This window comes from Bos indicus, chromosome 10 (genome assembly GCF_029378745.1).
Source record: "Bos indicus isolate NIAB-ARS_2022 breed Sahiwal x Tharparkar chromosome 10, NIAB-ARS_B.indTharparkar_mat_pri_1.0, whole genome shotgun sequence".
NCBI lineage: Eukaryota > Metazoa > Chordata > Mammalia > Artiodactyla > Bovidae > Bos > Bos indicus.
The window spans coordinates 1,985,427-2,002,877 of record NC_091769.1 but is presented as its reverse complement, the minus strand read 5'-3'; the positions used below and the strand labels follow the sequence as shown (position 1 = coordinate 2,002,877).

General features: G+C 39.5%; 1 long non-coding RNA gene across 2 annotated transcripts in view; it reads right to left on the bottom strand.

The window, feature by feature from the left end:
- The window catches only part of LOC139185179 (uncharacterized), a 138,955-nt gene that overhangs the window by 25,087 nt on the left and 96,417 nt on the right, over positions 1 to 17,451 (bottom strand). For both annotated transcript variants that reach the window (XR_011568695.1, XR_011568696.1), the window contains exon 2: positions 3,977 to 4,243. This is a non-coding gene — a long non-coding RNA (uncharacterized lncRNA). The remainder of the gene's footprint in view (positions 1 to 3,976; positions 4,244 to 17,451) is intronic.

Genomic DNA, 17,451 nt, shown 5'->3' with positions numbered 1-17,451 from the left:
GACAAGGCTGTCCATGTGATCAGAATGGTTAGTTTTCTGTGATTGTGGTTTTCAGTCTGTCTGCCTTCTGATGGAGAAGGCTAAGAGGCTTATAGAAGCTTCCTGATGGGAGAGACTGACTGAGGGGGAAATTGGGTCTTGTTCTGATGGGTGGGCCATGCTCAGTAAATCTTTAATCCAATTTTCTGTTGGATTTTTCTGGATTTTCTGGATGAAGCAAAAACTGGAATCAAGATTGCTGGGGAAAGTATCAATAACTTCAGATATGCAGATGATAGCATACTTTTGGCAGAAAGTCAAGAAGAACTAAAGAGCCTCTTGATGAAAGTGAAAGAGGACAGTGAAAAAGTTGGCTTAAAACTCAACATTCAGAAAACGAAGATCATGGCATCGGTCCCATCACTTCATGGCAAATAGATGGGGAAACAGTGGAAACAGTGACAGAATTTATTTTGGGGGCTCCAAAATCACTGCAGATGTTGACTGCAGCTGTGAAATGAAAAGACACTTGCTCCTTGGAAGAAATGCCCAACCTAGACAGCATATTAAAAAGCAGAGATATTACTTTGCCAACAAATGTCGGTCTAGTCAAAACTGTGGTTTTTCCAGGAGTCATGTATGGATGTGAGAGTTGGACTATAAAGAAAGCTGAGCACTGAAGAATTGATGCTTTTGAAGAGAAGACTCTTGAGAGTCCCTCGGACTGCAAGGAGATCCAACCAGTCCATCCTAAAGGAAATCAGTCCTGAATGTTTATTGGAAGGAGTGATGTTGAAGCTGAAACTCCAATACTTTGCCCACCTGATGCAAAGAGCTAACTCATTTGAAAAGACCCTGATACTGGGAAAGATGGAGGGCAGGAGGAGAAGGGGATGACAGAGGATGAGATGGTTGGATGGCATCACCGACTCAATGGATATGAGTTTGAGTAAACTCCGGGAGTTGGTGATGGACAGGGGGGCCTGGCATGCTGTGGTCCATGGGATTGCAGAGAGTCAGACATGACTGAGCAACTGAACTGAACTGAACTGATGAGAAAAAGAGTATAAAATTCCAATGAAGGTCATAAAAGAAGACTTGAAAAATGAGTTTCATTTTGTTTGGGGGTAAAAAGATTCACTTACTTAAAGGTATCTTTTTTATCAAATTAATCTATAAATCAGTGTTATAAAAATCAATATTCCCATTGTACTTTTAAATTTGGCTCTATAACTTGAACAAAGGAAAGTGGAAGGCCCTTTAGATATTCAAATATATTCAAGCTACAATAATAAAACATCCCAGGATCAGCACAGCAATAGACAGAATAAAAGAAAATAGACTCAAGTATATGTAAATGTATTTGATAAGGATGGTATTTCAAATTAGTGGAGAGAAAAATGGACTACTGAAAGAAGAGGCTTGTACAATGAACCAGTCATCTGGAAAAGGACAGCAAATTGGAAAAGTGAATCCATGACTTATCCATTAGCAATGGCTAATATGTGTCATAAACTTAGAATTCAGGAGGTATTTCCAAGCATGATATGATATCTAGAAGCAATGACATAATGGACACATATGTTCACATGAAAATTTGAAACTTCTGCAAGGCAAAATATACCATAACAAAAGAAAGAAGACAGAGTGATCAGAGAAAAGTACAGACAACACACAGAAAAGACAAAAGTCTAACATCTCTAATATGTATTAATATATGTAACATATTTATATATCATATATGTTAATATATCATATATTAACAGGTTAATATGATATATAATATATATGTGATATATAATAATGTATTTGTTAATATATTAATTAACAAATTAATATGTATATATTGTGTGCTCAGTCTTGTCAGACTCTTTGCAACCCCATGGGCTGTAGCCCACCAGGTTCCTCTGTCTATGGAGTTTTCCAGGCAAGATTACTGGAATGGGTTGCCATTCCCTACTCCAGGGGATCTTCCTGACCCAGGGATTGAATCTGTCTCTTGTATCTCCTACACTGGAAGGCAGATTCTTTACCACTAGCGCCACCTAGGAAGCCTATTAACATTATATAGAAGTCTGTATTTAAAAAGACAAATAACAAAATAGGGAAAAGATACACATCAACAGGCAACTTGTAGGAAAAATTCTGTGGGCCAATAAACTTATAAAAAGGAGCTGAACCTAACAATTAAAGAAATTTAAAGTAAAACAGAATTAACAAAGAGTAATAAAGACCAATGATAGATTATAGACAGTATTAATGAATACAACTTTACTTGGCAGAGTAATAATATATCAATTGGAAAAACATTTATGGACAATCTACTAAAATTCTGAAAGTTCAGAATCTTTGAACCAGCAATACTACAGGTATTAATTCAGAGGACAGAAAGAGAAGAAGAGGAGTGGGGAATGAGAATGGGGGATATAGGGAAGAGGACTAAGGAGAGGAGAATGAAGAGGAGAAGGAAGAGGAAAAAGAGGAGAAGAGGAGGACATCAGAGGAAAGGGAAGAGGAGGAAGAGGAGAAGAATCTCATAAAAAAAAAAACTAAATTCTGGAAGAGTATAAAGAATATAGACAAACTATTAATGACAGTTACTTCTGAAAGGTGAGTTGGTATGGGAATTTCACTTACTGTTAAATATTTGCATAGCACTTAACTTTTTAATATAAGAAAATATTAGTTTTGAAATCTAATTTTGAAATATTAGATTTCTACTTTTAGAAATCTAATTTTTTAATATATAGATATATTTATATCTATATATAATATCTTATAAATATATAGATATATATTTCTAATAATAGAAATATTAGAAATCTACTTTTTGAAATATTTCAAAAGTAAAATGAAATTGCAAGCAAGCTTAGAAAGATAGCATTTCCTTTATATTGATTTTGTTGCTAGCTTTTTCTCACCAAGTGCATATCTAGAGCTCCTATAGATAAAATTTGCGATTTCCACCCAAGTAGTGACCATTCCACTCTCTCTGCTCATGCACTGTAGAAATAGAGAATGGAATGGTCTTCATCAAAGCTTAATTCCTCAACACACAACACTGACACATATTTCCCCAAATTGCTCAGATTGTTGACTTTAAGAACCATTAGGCAAGAAATGCTGGAAAGCTAGCACAGAATTATATAAATACTGATCTGAAAGTAATGAAAATGATTGCACTTTGCCAAGTCAGAAATCTAAGAATTCTATTGGGGAAGCAAAAGAAAGTTGTTTTCATCAAGATAGTTTGTGATGTTTCCAATACAACTAAAAATCAAAGAACTTACTTGGATGGGCCTGCTCCTTAATTAACACTTTGGAAATGTCTTATCACCAAAAGGTTTCCTAGGAATTAGTATCCCTGCTCAGTGGAATGAAGAGGAGGATTTTCACCTTTTGACCTAAAATTTTTGAATCTTTCCAAGCATTGATTCAGCACCAAAAAATCCAATTTAGTATTGACTTCTACATAATAAACAATATATTAAATAGATTTATACATATTAATCTTCATGTCCCTTCATATTAATATTTTCACAGCCTAGGGAATAATAAAAATGATGAAAGGAACTTGGAATAATAATACAGTAACCAATTCTCCCAATCAATACACAAATTATTTCAGAGACAGAGTCAAAGGATCTAATTTTCTTCGTACTGAGAAGCACAGTGATGACTCAAAGAAACTGAAGTTAACAACAACCCATTTTCTGTAATTTGGAGATTGTTTAGGGGTGTGCATAAGGGTGGTGCAGTGGTAAAGAATTCACCTGCAATGAAGGTGACACAGAAGTTGTGGGTTCCATCCCTGGGTCAGGAAGATCCCCTAGAGAAGGAAATGGCAACCCACTCCAGTATTCTTGCCTGGAAAATTCCATGGAAAGAGAAACCTGGTGGGCTGCAGTCCATGAAGCCATAAAATGAGTCAGACATGATTGAGCATGCATCTCCTCTCCTCCTCCTCCTCCTAGGGGTGTGTGTATTGAATGCATACCTTGGATGGTCCTCTGTGTCCTCTATGAAGAAGAGCAACATGTGGCATCTCTAAATCATTCTCATCTTCTGGGTGACATCTCTCATAGTTGCTAGATTACCATACTTCACAGTCATTTTCATTCAAACCTCACTTATGTGTTTAGAGTAAAGGAGTCCTTGTCTTTTGTAGTCTGTTTCAAGTTTAGTCTTCAAGTTGAAGTATGTGATCATCTTAAGACAGTTGGAATTTAGGATGCTCTCTGAATAAAGCTCCACCATAGCTGACCTGGGGAAGAAAGAAATTTGGTACCAGGTGTTAAAGGGTTAAGATTAGAGGCTGAGTATCCAAAGAGAATGTACAAAAAAAAAAAAAAAGGCAATTCACAAGATGTCTTGATCTCCTGGAACACAAGGGAACCTCATACTTTGATAGACATTATCGATGCTCACTAGTATCCAGGTCTTCCTTCTGGATACATAATACTGTACCTCCAGGTATACTTGGGATTCAGTTCAGTTCAGTTCAGTTGCTCAGTCGTGCCTGACTCTTTGCAGCCCCGTGGACTGCTGAACACCAGGCTTCCCTGTCCATCACCAATTCCCAGAGCCTACTCAAACTCATGTCCATCAAGTCAGGCAGGGTCTAAAAACTAATTCTAGACAATGTTATGAGTGGAAGTGTTCATGCCTTTTTCCAGGCAGGCATATTTAATTATTGGCACGAGACCCTTCAGAGTTCTCCACCTGCTGTGCTGACTAGATAAACACATTATGAAATGAAAGTATCATGAGATGGTAGTGCACTCTTTACTTTGGAAGCATGAATAACTGTGAAGAGCAGAGGTTTACTGCTGGACCTCACTGGGTGTATTCCTGTTTTAAGCCACTGAGATTTGAGTGATCTCGTACCAGCTGCATAACCCAACTTGTCTTGAGAAATACATATACTTAAGCAATCATCATGGTACCAGATGAAAGGTCTTTTTGATGTCATCATTATGGTCAACAAAGATGACCTGGGGTAAAGTATTATCATTTCAGTACTAGAATAAGTTCATGACATAGTTAGCTATGCACACAAATTAGCATGTATATAAATTGGTGGATAAAAAGATCTTTAAAATTTTCATAAACTAATAATTGGGTTTTCTGAATTTGCCTTTTATTTCCAAATACCTTGGTTTATTTTTTAATGAATAATATTTGAAGGAGAGAGAAGATGGGGCTAAAAATATAAATTTACCCTCATCTATTAATAGTTAACAGCCAAGTATACAGGCAAGAAGAGTGATTTCTTTCTGTTTCAGTAGTGGGAAGATATATTGTTAAATCAACATGACATATTTATAAGCCACAAATGCAAGTTTAGCCTGAGACAGTTCTATCCAATGAGACAAATAGTATACTGGTTATTTTATATTTGTTTAAAATGGGCACCTTATCTCTCCTTTCACCCTAGTCTTACCCCACGAGCACTTACACATTTTGTGTTCAGCCAATAAGGATGCTCAAGCAGAAAATGAAAAGAGAAGACAATATGGTCAGGATATTATGTCCCTAATTCTCTCCTTGGAAAATCACCTCAACTTGTCTGTGTCCCTAAAAGAAAGTCATTGTTTCTCTCAAGGAAGTATTAATACCCACTCCCCCCCAACACCCCCCCCCCACCAACACACACACCCTGCTGTTGTAGCTTCCAGCCTAGGGATGGTAACAGCTCCACTATTCCTAGCTTCAGGCTCTTGCACTACTCTTGACAACTTACATAATTCTATAATAGAACAGACTTAATGAAAGAAACATTTAGGCATTGGTTCTTACTGGCTACTGAACTGGGGAATAAATAATTTAACATTATCCCTTCCATTGAATCACAACACTTGATTTTAAAGACAGAAGAATAACATAACATATTGTTCATAAAAGAATCCAACTTGTTATTTTACTAGGGCTATCATTTCATGTTTATATAGTAAACTACTTTTGTAAAGAATCTTCATGTAAAACGAGCAATCAACTAGATGGGAGAACAAGACAACTTTGCAACAAAACCACAAAAAAGACCCACACAAAAGACCCCCACATCCCTAAATAAACCAAAGTGACAGCATCCACAAGATCTGCATGTCATCAGTGTCTGTGGAGAGAAGACAGAGAGAAGAAATGGGGTGTCTGTGGGTCTAAAAAATGAAAAAGCAAAACAGCGTACAGGTATTCCCCGAGGAGCAAGACCCGCCAATTTGAAAACAGCATCCAAAACTGGAAGCTTTTTGACCAACTCAACAGTGGATGGGAACTTCCCCGGTGGTCCAGTGGTTCTGCCTTCCAGTAAGGATCTGCCTTCCAGTACAGAGGAGGCAGGTTCTATCCCTGGTCAGGCGATTAAGATCCCACATGCCGTGGGGCAACTAAGCCCATGTGCTACAACAAAGATACAGAGCAGTAAAAAAAAAAAAAAAAAAAAAACAACCTGTAAATGGCTGTTGATTGCTGCAAGAGACCCTACAGTAAAGTCTGAAAAAGACAAGCAGTATGGGTCACATGAATTGTCAAGATCAAACAGCCAAAATTTCCCTCTGAGAGAAAGTCCCACAGTAGGCAGAAACTTCTTGGAATAAAGTGAAAATTCAGAAAAATGTGGGCACTGTAGAAACATGGAAGAGAGGACCCAGGTAAGTACGGAAAGGCAAACAGAGCCAGGAAACCTCAAAGAGTAAGTGAATATATGCCCTAACACTCCAAAAACATAAAACTAAAGGGAGCACTAAAAATTAAGAAAACTACCTTGAGTAATAGAGCTATAACTTCTAAAAGCTTAGAAAAATTAGTTTCACATAAATATGAGCAACAGAAAAAGATCTAGGTCAAATCCAATACAAAGCTATTGAGGGAAAAAAGAGAAAAAGTATATACTACTACCCCTTTGGACACTGAAAACATACTAGGAGACATAAGCACAAAACAGATCTAATTGTGACCTCTCAGAGCAAATAAAGCTGCTAAGAAAACTATGTAACTTAAAAGAAGAACATTAATCAGAATTATAACTCAGAGTGTTAAGAGTTGATATACTTAAACAGAGCTATCCGGGCTCTGTAATCCCCGATCAGCCACCCCCCACCACCTTCCTTCCACCAGTCTATGCGGGAAGGTGAGGACCACAGGGACGCGGCACCGGGGTCAAGGGCCCCACGGGCTCCAGCACAGGCCTCCAGCACAGCATGTGGGAAGGAGCTTGTGAGAGAATCTGGCTATCCTCCACAGAGCCAGGGAGTCAGAGCTGGGATGACCACTCTCAACTGAGGACGTCAGCTGGCCCCGACTGAGGGTGAGCAAAGCCGCTGACGGGAGCAGGCACCAGTGGCGGCAGGTGCTATACCAAAAGGAGGCTGCAGAGGACCCAAGGACTGGACCTGAGGGGAACCTAAAAGCATCAGCAAGAAAACCCGCCCCCCTGCACCAAGGAAGTGCAGAGGGGAGATCCCCTGCGGTGAGGCTTCCAAAGAACTCCCCAGGGTGATGGGAGAGGAGGAGCTGGGAGCTCTGGCCCTTCAGATTCTGTGTCCATTCCCATCTGCCCCCCTCACAGGGGAAGAAGCACAAACAGCCTTGAGGACAGGGATAAACCTGTGGAAAGCTGAAGAAGCGTAACCTTATTGGTCAAACTGTGCTCCCCTTGCCTACTATAGGTTTCACAAGAGCAAGCTGTGAAAGGGGAAACTTTTTAATTGACTGAGAGATTGATGTTGTTCAGTCGCTCAGTCGTGTCCCATCTCTTTGCAACTCCATGGACTGCAGCACACCAGGCTTCCCCGTCCTCCACTGTCTCCCAGAGTTTACTCAAACTCATGTCCATTGAGTCGATCACGCCATCCAACATCTCATCCTCTGTTGCCCCTTCTCTTCCTTCCCTCAATTTTTCCTAGCATTAGGGTCTTTTCGAAAGAGTCAACTCTTTGCATCAGGTGACCAAAGAATTGGAGCTTCAGCTTCAGCATCAGTCCTTCCAATGAACACTCAGGACTAATCTCCTTTAGGATGGACTAGTTGGATCTCCTTGCAGTCCAAGGGACTCTCAAGAGTCTTCTCCAACACCACAGTTCAAAAGCATCAATTCTTCAGCACTCAGCTTTCTTTATAGTCCAACTCTCACATCCATACATGACTACTGGAAAAACCACAGCTTTGACTAGATGGACCTTTGTTAACAAAGTAATGTCTCTGCTTTGTAATATGCTGTCTAGCTTGTCATAGTTTTTCTTCCAAGGAGCAAGTGTCTTTAAATTTCATGGCTGCAGTCACCATCTGCAGTGATTTTGGAGCCCAAGAAAGTAAAGTTTGTCACTGTTTCCATTGTTTCCCCATCTATTTGCCATGAAGTGATGGGACCGGATGCCATGATGTTAGTTTTCTGAATATTGAGTTTTAAGCCAGCTTTTTCACATTTCTCTTTGACCTTCATCAAGAGGCTCTTTAGTCCTCTTTGTTTTCTGCCATAAGGGTGGTGTCTGCATATCTGAGGTTACTGATATTTTTCCCAGCAATCTTGATTCCAGATTATGCTTCATCTAGCCCAGAATTTTGCATGCTATACTCTGCATGTGTTAAATAAGCAGGGTGACAATATACAGCCTTGATGTATTCCTTTCTCAATTTGGAGCCAGTCCATTGTTCCATGTCCAGTTCTAACTGTTGCTTCTTGACTTGCATACAAGTTTCTGAGTGAGAGATAGATGTTTGCATTTAGACAAGATTGGACTTTCTAATGGCTGAAAATGAGACTGTCTTTAATGTCTGAATGAAAATGATGAGATCTGTCCTAGGGAGTTTCCTGGGGTGGAAAAGGGCAGGAAGACAAGGAGAAAATACATAATGAAATGAAGTTGCTTCTGCTGTTATCCTACCAATGAAATGGTTGAATGGTAACATTTCTGGAACCAGCACAGAAGAGCTACACTCTCTGGGACTGGAGGAATTAATAGATGGTGAGGACTGACAGCACTTTGACTCAATGTGGGCCCTTTGTCCTTAAAACCTAATGATTCAGTATGATTCACACATTCTAAATCTTACAGGTAAAGAAACTGAGACTCAGAAACTTTACATAAATGGCCCAAGGACAGCACTGGTACAAGCATGTCTAGGACATTTGCAAAGTAGGCTGCTCCAGCTCTGTGGTGTGTTTTATACACACTTCTCATTTAATCCAAACAACTCCTTACAGGCTAGCTTCTATTTTTATGCCCAGATCAGAAAGTCAAATTAGTCTTTGGTGCCTCCTCCTGCTTCACTACCTTGGGCAGTAGGGTGATTTTAGGAATCCAAAGAAAAGCTTAGTGCAGTGTATCCTTTAGTGAGGAAAAGGTCCCACTGGCACCCTCAGAGCCAAGGAAAATGTGTTCCAGATTTAGTGCCAACTTTTCATGTCAGATGCAGGTAGTTTCAACAAAATTATAGAACAGATTTTATTCACTATCCATTTGTATCCCAAAATTACTTGATTCATACCAATAGTTGCTGGGCTGTTTTAAAAATACTCATTTTCTTTATTTAAAGCTGTCACACACAAACTCTTGGGATGCAGCCTGATGTAAAATTAACTACCAAGCATATTTCAACTGCCAAGAATAAAAACTCAGAACCATAAATGTCAATGGTTTACTGTGCTATAGTTGACTTTATAGTTAGCATTATTAGTTTTCTTCCTAAGGAAGAACATAGTATGAGGCTTTAAGGACATACTGCCAGACAGTCACAGAGAAATATATTTCCTTCCAGGAGCCATTGAAACTGTACTGGCTGGAGAGAAAGGATTGATAATTACAGTAGACAAGTATACAAATTACACTAGTCAGAAGGACAATGGAACAGACAGGAAGAGGATAATCCTGGTTTCCTTGGGGCAATATAGAATGTGGTGTTTGTAAATTTTAGTTATGATGGCACTGAAATCGACAAAGACACCCTCAGTCATCACCTCATTCCTTTTTATTTTTAGCTACCAACCGAGGTTACATTCTGCTCAGTTTCAGTAAGAAATGGGTTTTGTTTTACATTTTCTAGGCTCTGCTTTAATTAAGAAATCTTACTACATAGAGACTTGATTTCTACATATTAATTTGATAGCCAAATCTGTGAGCCCTCTGCCCTTTGGTTGAGCTTGTTTTTAGTAAAATGTATTCTGTAACCAACATCTTTTGTTCCTTTGCTATATCATGATTTGTTTTCTGGGTTCTTAGTACATAAGATACACACAAACTTGCTGTCATAGAATTGGTTTTCAAGATGGACAAAGAAAAATAAAGAATTACAAAAGGGCCTACAGGAGCCAAGAAACTTCATCAGATTTCTTATATACTTCCATCTTCTTGGAGTTTGTTCATGGTATTATCTCATTTCTTTCCCCCTTGTGATGATTAGTTCTTAAACCATTAAAATAAAAAGATCCTGTGTTCTGTCTTTGGGTATAGAAAGCAAAGGAGTTCTCAAAGAGCTGCATCTGAGTCCTCAGCCAGGACCATGGAAAGAGGAAACACACACACACACACACACACATACACAAGAAGTGTATAGTAGCATCATCCAACCAGGAAGGTTTCCAGGTTCACTTAAAAAGAAAGACCTTCAAGAAAGAACACCAGAGCCCTGGGAGCAGATCTGAGCCAGGCTGGAGTGAGTGACAAGACCTTTGCATCACATGTCATGATCCAAAGACACTAAAGGATTTGCATCTAGGTAAAGCACCATGCTGGAGAAGGCGATGGCACCCACTCCAGTACTCTTGCCTGGAAAATCCCATGGATGCAGGAGCCTGGTACGCTACAGTCCATGGGGTCGCAAAGACTCGGTCACGACTGAGTGGCTTCACTTTCACTTTTCACTTTCATGCATTGGAGAAGGAAATGGCAACCCACTCCAGTGTTCTTGCCTGGAGAATCCCAGGGACAGGGGAGCCTGGTGGGTTGCCGTCTATGGGGTCGCACAGAGTCGGACATGACTGAAGTGACTTAGCAGCAGCAGCAGCAGCAAAGCACCATGCCACAGCAAGTGTACCTAACCTAGCAAGGTCATGTCACACAAAAATCTTTCTCCGTATTTTAATGGAGATATGGCCAGACCACTTATCCCAACTAAGATGATCGGTAGCAATATCATTGCATTTATTCTTCTCTGGTATTGCATGCCTACCAAGCCAAACTAAAAGCTCCCTTAAACTAAAGAGCTAAAGTAATTCTCCACAACTTGATGTGTTGAACAGTCTCAAAATCAAGAGCATGGATACCAGAATTGGAAAGTGAATAGGAGAAATGATAACTGAGAAGTTTCCCCTAATAGAAGTTTTCTTTAATAGCCCTCCCAAGAGCAAGCCTTCATGGAGAAAAGGGGAAAAAAATTGTGTACTTTGCACATATTTGGATATTCATATTTTGAACAGCTTTTGAAAAATCTCAACAAAATTACCACAGAAACCTGGATAAACACTGGTAATATTTAAGATAATGACTGCTCCCTTCCAAACCAATCTCAGAAGCAACAAAATATGGTACTGCAAGGAATAATTCAGCAGTCCATAAAAACAATTCTGCTTAATGAAAGTGAGTGATTCGCAAGTATTGCAAGAAATAGGAAACATTCTCAGGAAGCATTTATGGTTCATGTGTTAGTATTTATACTAACCTGGATTATTCCCTCTTTAATTTTAGGCAATATAGTGCTTTGCAGGTGGGTGGCTCAGTGATAAAGAATCTGCCTGCCAATGCAGGAGACACAGGTTCGATCCCTGGATTAGGAAGATCCCCTGGAGGAGGAATTGACAACTCACTCCAGTATTCTTGCCTGGAAAATTCTGGAAAATGGACAGAGGAGCCTACTGGGCTACTATCCATGGGGTCGCAAAGAGTCAGACACAGCTGAGCCGCTGAGCATGTGCACGAGTGCTATCTAAATTTAGGTCTCTTTTTTCCTTTGTCACATTTTTCTTATGGCACATGTGCTTTTGGGTCAACATTAGTGGTGAAGCCCAAAAGCACACATGCTGACAATTATATTTTCCTTACTATGCATCTCTATTGTGGGTTAACTCTTATGATCTTTCTCACGAAAGCCAAGCAAATCAGATTTACGTTCATGGAACTATAACAAAACTTTTGGGAATGTTGGTAATGGGTCCCACATGTTCTGTTTGCTTAGATTCATAAAGCTGGAAAGGGAATTTCAAGGGATCATGTGGGGATTTTAGAAACTTAATTTTAAATGATCTGATACCATTTACTAATTTTCCACAAGGATAGATTTCTGAGCAAATGGGTAGTTTCTGTTAGGCCCCTTGAGTTCTCACTTGTAAGACTGAACCCACTTTTGTGTGAAAGAATACACTGCTGACAGATAAAGGGAATTCTGATGTCACCCTTATGAAGACAGTAGGAGGCAAGTGGCAGACACCACAGAACACCTTAAGCAATTCTGGTATCAGGATAGATATATGACACCAGAATTCCAACCAATTAAAAGCATAAAAATATCTATGAAGCATGCATAAGTAGCCATTATTATTTTCTAAATGTACTAGTGATGCAACATGCAATATAAAATAAAATATGTTTCAACATATTTTTGCATGCTGAATCTTCAAGGGATAATCCTGCTAAATTACTCTTCAATCAGGAAATTATTTTATTAGTTGGTCTCTCAAATAGTTTGCCTTGAGGAAACTGAAAAATTTCAGTCATTTTGGCCAGACCTCTGCTGCTGGTATCTATACTTAAATCACCCAAAATAGGTGGTTGCTTATCCAGTTTTTAAACCCTTTCTGAAACAGGGATCTCATAACCTTCTCATTACACCAAAATGCCTCCTATATGTAAATCTGCTCTTTGGGTCACCACTACACTCACTATATGAGTAGACCTTAACATGGCAGTAGATGGACTTCATAAATTGGTAAAGAGTTAGTAATGTATGTAGGGAGCAGAGTCAGCTATAGGAAATAAAGAGGATGGCTGGGACTAGCTCACAAGCACAGCGTGCACGGCAGCGGTTCTCAAACTGAGGCCTGCATCAGAGTTACCTGGAGGGCTCACTCAACAGATTACTGGACCCAGTACTTCTAATTCAGTAAGTCTGGTGTAATCTAATGTCTGAACTTTTTTTATTTCTAAAATATTTCCCAGTGAGGCTGATGTTGCTGGTCCAGGGACCACATTTTGAGAACCACTGTTCTACAGTATTTATTCTTGCAAATAGCTCCATCTTCCTGAGATACAGGAATGTATACAAAATAAAAACAGAAAAATCTTAGGAAGAAAAAATTGCTTTCATTTCTCCTAGAAACATTTTTCACATAGATCTATAACTGTTTGTCTCCCTAATTATGGAGTTAACTTGTCTGTACCAAAAAGACCCCAAATGGTTACTGCCGAGCCTGGAGTGTTACCTTCTGAGGTATTTAAATGTCAAGGAGGAATGAGCCCCAAAACTTGGAGATACTTCTTGGGTGGTAAAAGCCAAGAACACAGGGCATTCTGGCTCCTGGAGAGATTTTATTTATAAACAAAAGAGCTGAAGTAAGGATTTAGGCCCATTATGTTTCCAAGGAGATATTTTCAGGAGAGGAGGGGGATAGCTGTCTCCTTCCCCCTTGTAAGCAGAGAAAAATCATTTTCCCTGTCTCTCACCTATGGAGTGTTCAGCCATTCAAGTAGTACACTTGTCCTTACTTTTATTACATCACACCAGAGGTAAGTTCTGGGACAACAGGAGTTGATGTGCTTAAGAACTCTCTCTCATACCCACAATACTTTATGTATGCATTTAGGACAAAATTTTAAAAAGCTAGTATTAAAAACCTAACAGCATCCAACCTTAAATCAGCTCCACTGTGATTAGGGCACCTTGCAATTCCTGATAAAGGTTAAGACTGTACCCAGCTGATTCTGTAAAAGGAATATTAAAAAATTTTATCCAAATTATTTCTTCCTGGCAGAAAAAATAACTCATATGTGTATTGCCTTTTAGACCATTAACCAGTTTCCAACTGTACTCACCATTCTCATTCTAAGATTCTCTTACTGAATTTCCTACAAATGCCGACTTTCTCAAAGTGTTATTGTAATCAAGCTTTCATCTTACTGGTTCCTTCATTATTTGATAAGTTAAGTAAAATTGTTGACAAGTTATTTCTATTTCTATAAGTTACACTTTTAAATTCAAAACCTGTGTTTACAGGAAGTTCCAACAGCCATCACTCTAACAAAGCCTGTAGCAATGGGGCTTGCCCCTGTCTGTGCTGCTGTCCCACCTCTACTACCGATTCATGGAAGTGCTGCCTCTTCTCTTGACAAATTTACTTAGGCAGGCGCCATCATTCCTCACCTGACATCCATGTGCCTTATGGTTTAGTCGCTAAGTCGTGTCTGACTCTTGAGACCCCAGGCTCCTCTGTCCATGGGATTCTCCAGGCAAGAATACTGGAGTGGGTTGCCATTTCCTTCTCCAATGTGCCTTATACCCTGCTTGAAATGGAGAAAAACATTAACCTTTACACCTACTCTTTCTTTGACAAAGGTCCTCCTAGCGCGTCTAAGTAGCACAACTGGACGTGATTCACACAACCTCCATTTAGATGAGGCCATGCCCTGTGCAGTTGTGCAATATGGTGGCTCTGGACCACTGGGTCTTGTCTTGGGAGCACAAGATGGATCATAAAAAGTATTTATATTTTATCCATACTCTATAAGCCACTCATCCAAAGGAAAAAGACTCCAGTCTAGTCCACATCTGGAATAATATAACAAATGAAGAAGAAAGAGGAACTTCTAGGTTGCTTAAATGTATATAATGAGCATTTTCCATTTTTCTTCCTCTTATGCAGAAAGTCATTCCTTCTCCATATAAGTAAATACATTTAGTTCCTTCATCACTCTTAAGCACCGAAGAAGCCCAGATGGCCACAAAAGCAGAGCAGGCTCATCTGTCTCTACGTCTTTCTTTCCAGAGCACAGTGGCTTCAGAAGCAGATTCTGGTTCTTCTATCTAGTTGTATAAATGGTTTGTAGTGTAACAGCCCTTGGTAGGAGTGATTTTGCTGAATTGCTGTTGGATATGAAGCCACTGATAATTAACAACCCTGAGAAATGTATCAGAGTACCACAGAACTCTGCTGAGAATATCATTCATTACATCACAAGATGCCATCTCCATTAAATCTTCTCCTGCCTGTCCCCAACCTCAAGGATATATCTGTACCTCTGGAGTCACAAATGTTTGCATCTTATGTACAACCAGCCTCTTTTCTGAATAGCTTTTAAAATATCAGACATAAATATAAGGGCCTTTGTAGACCTTTCTGGCTGACTTTTTAAATTATTATTATTATTAATGTTATTTCTTGCTCCATTTTAATATTCATGCTTTTATGTTGCTCACTTCTCATTTCCTTTAAAATTGTATCATTTTGCTTTCTCTTGTTCTTATTTTTCCCCATCTCTTTCTCTATCTCCATCCCCTCCCCCACAACTGTCATACAGTCCTACACACAGAGAGAGAACTATTTGGAAACATAAGATCTCTCTGTAACAGGTAGACAGTAAAAGAAAGAACCCTGGATTCTCTAAATCAATGATTCAGTACTCTAGTCGTCTGTTAACATATGCCCTCATTACTCCACACACTGTTCAACTGTGATCCCCCCAACCCTCAAGTTTCTATCTTTCTTCCCTACTTTCATCAGGAACACTATCCAGCTTATCCAATGTTTGGTAAGTTTTCAAACAATGCAGTTCTTGATATTAGGTAATTCTTTGAATGTTGTCAAGAAACTGGGACATATTAGTTAAGGGGAGTCATTTGTTTGGGGGAAGCAGTTTTTTAAATTACTAGGCAGTATTATCTATATTTCAGATAATATTAACAGAAGCAGAAGATGTTAAGAGGTGGCAAGAATACACAGAAGAACTATACACAAAAGATCTTCATGGCCCAGATAACCACGATGGTGTGATCACTCATCTAGAGCCAGACATCCTGGAATGTGAAGTTGGGTGGGCCTTAGGAAGCATCACTACCAACAAAGCTAGTGGAGGTGATGGAATTCCAGTTGAGCTATTTCAAATCCTGACAGACGATGCTGTGAAAATGCTGCACTCCATGTGCCAGCAAATTTGGAAAACTCAGCAATGGCCACAGGACTGGAAAAGGTCAGTTTTCATTGCAATCCCAAAGAAAAGTAATGCCAAAGAATGCTCAAACTACTGCACAATTGCACTCATCTCACATGCTAGCAAAGTAATGCCCAAAATTCTCCAAGCCAGGCTTCAGCAGTACATGAAACCATTAACTTCCAGATGTCCAAGCTTGATTTTGAAAAGGCAGAGGAACCAGAAATCAAATTGCCAACATCCACTGGATCATGAAAAAAGCAACAGAGTTCCAGAAAAACATCTATTTATGCTTTATTGACTACAGCAAATCCTTTGACTGTGTGGAACAACAAACTGGAAAATTCTTCAAGAGATGGGAATACCAGACCACCTGACCTGCCTCCTGAGAAATGTGTATGCAGGTCAGGAAGCAACAATTACAACTGGCCATGGAACAACAGACTGGTTCCAAATTGGGAAAGGAGTACTTCAAGGCTGTATATTGTCACTCTGCTTATTTAATTTCTGTGCAGAGTACATTATGCAAAATGCCAGGCTGGATGAAGCACAAGCTGGAATCAAGATTGCCGGGAGAAATATCAATAACCTCAGGTATGTAGATGACACCACCCTTATGGCAGAAAGCAAAGAAGAACTAAAGAGCCTGTTGATGAAAGTGAAAAAGGACAGTGAAAATGTTGGCTTAAAACTCAACATTCAGAAAACTAAGATCATGGCATCCAGCCCCATCAGTTCATGGCAAATAGATGGGGAAACAATGGAAATAGTGACAGACATTATTTTCTTGGGCTCCAAAATCACTGCAGATGGTGACTGCAGCCATGAAATGAAAAGACATTTGCTCTTTGGAAGAAAAGTTATGGCCAACCTAGACAGCATATTAAAAAGCAGAGACATTACTTTGCCAACAAAGGTGGGTATAGTCAAAGTTATGGTTTTTCCAGTAGTCATGTATGGATGTGAGAATTGGAGTATAAAGAAAGCTGAGCACTGAAGAATTGATGCTTTTGAACTGTGGTGTTGGAGAAGACTCTTGAGAGTCCCTTGGACTGCAGGGAGATCCAACCAGTCCATCCTAAAGGAAATCAGTCCTGAATATTCATTGAAAGTACTGATGCTGAAGCTGGAACTCCAATACTTTGGCCACCTGATGCAAAGAACTGACTCATTGGGAAAGACCCTGATGCTGGGAAAGATTGAAGGCAGGAGGAGAAGGGGACAACCAAGGACGAGATAGTTAGATGGCATCACTGACTCGATGGAGATGAGTTTGACCAAACTTCGGGACATGGTGAAGGACAGGGAAGCCTGGAGTCCTGCAGTCCATGGGGTCGCA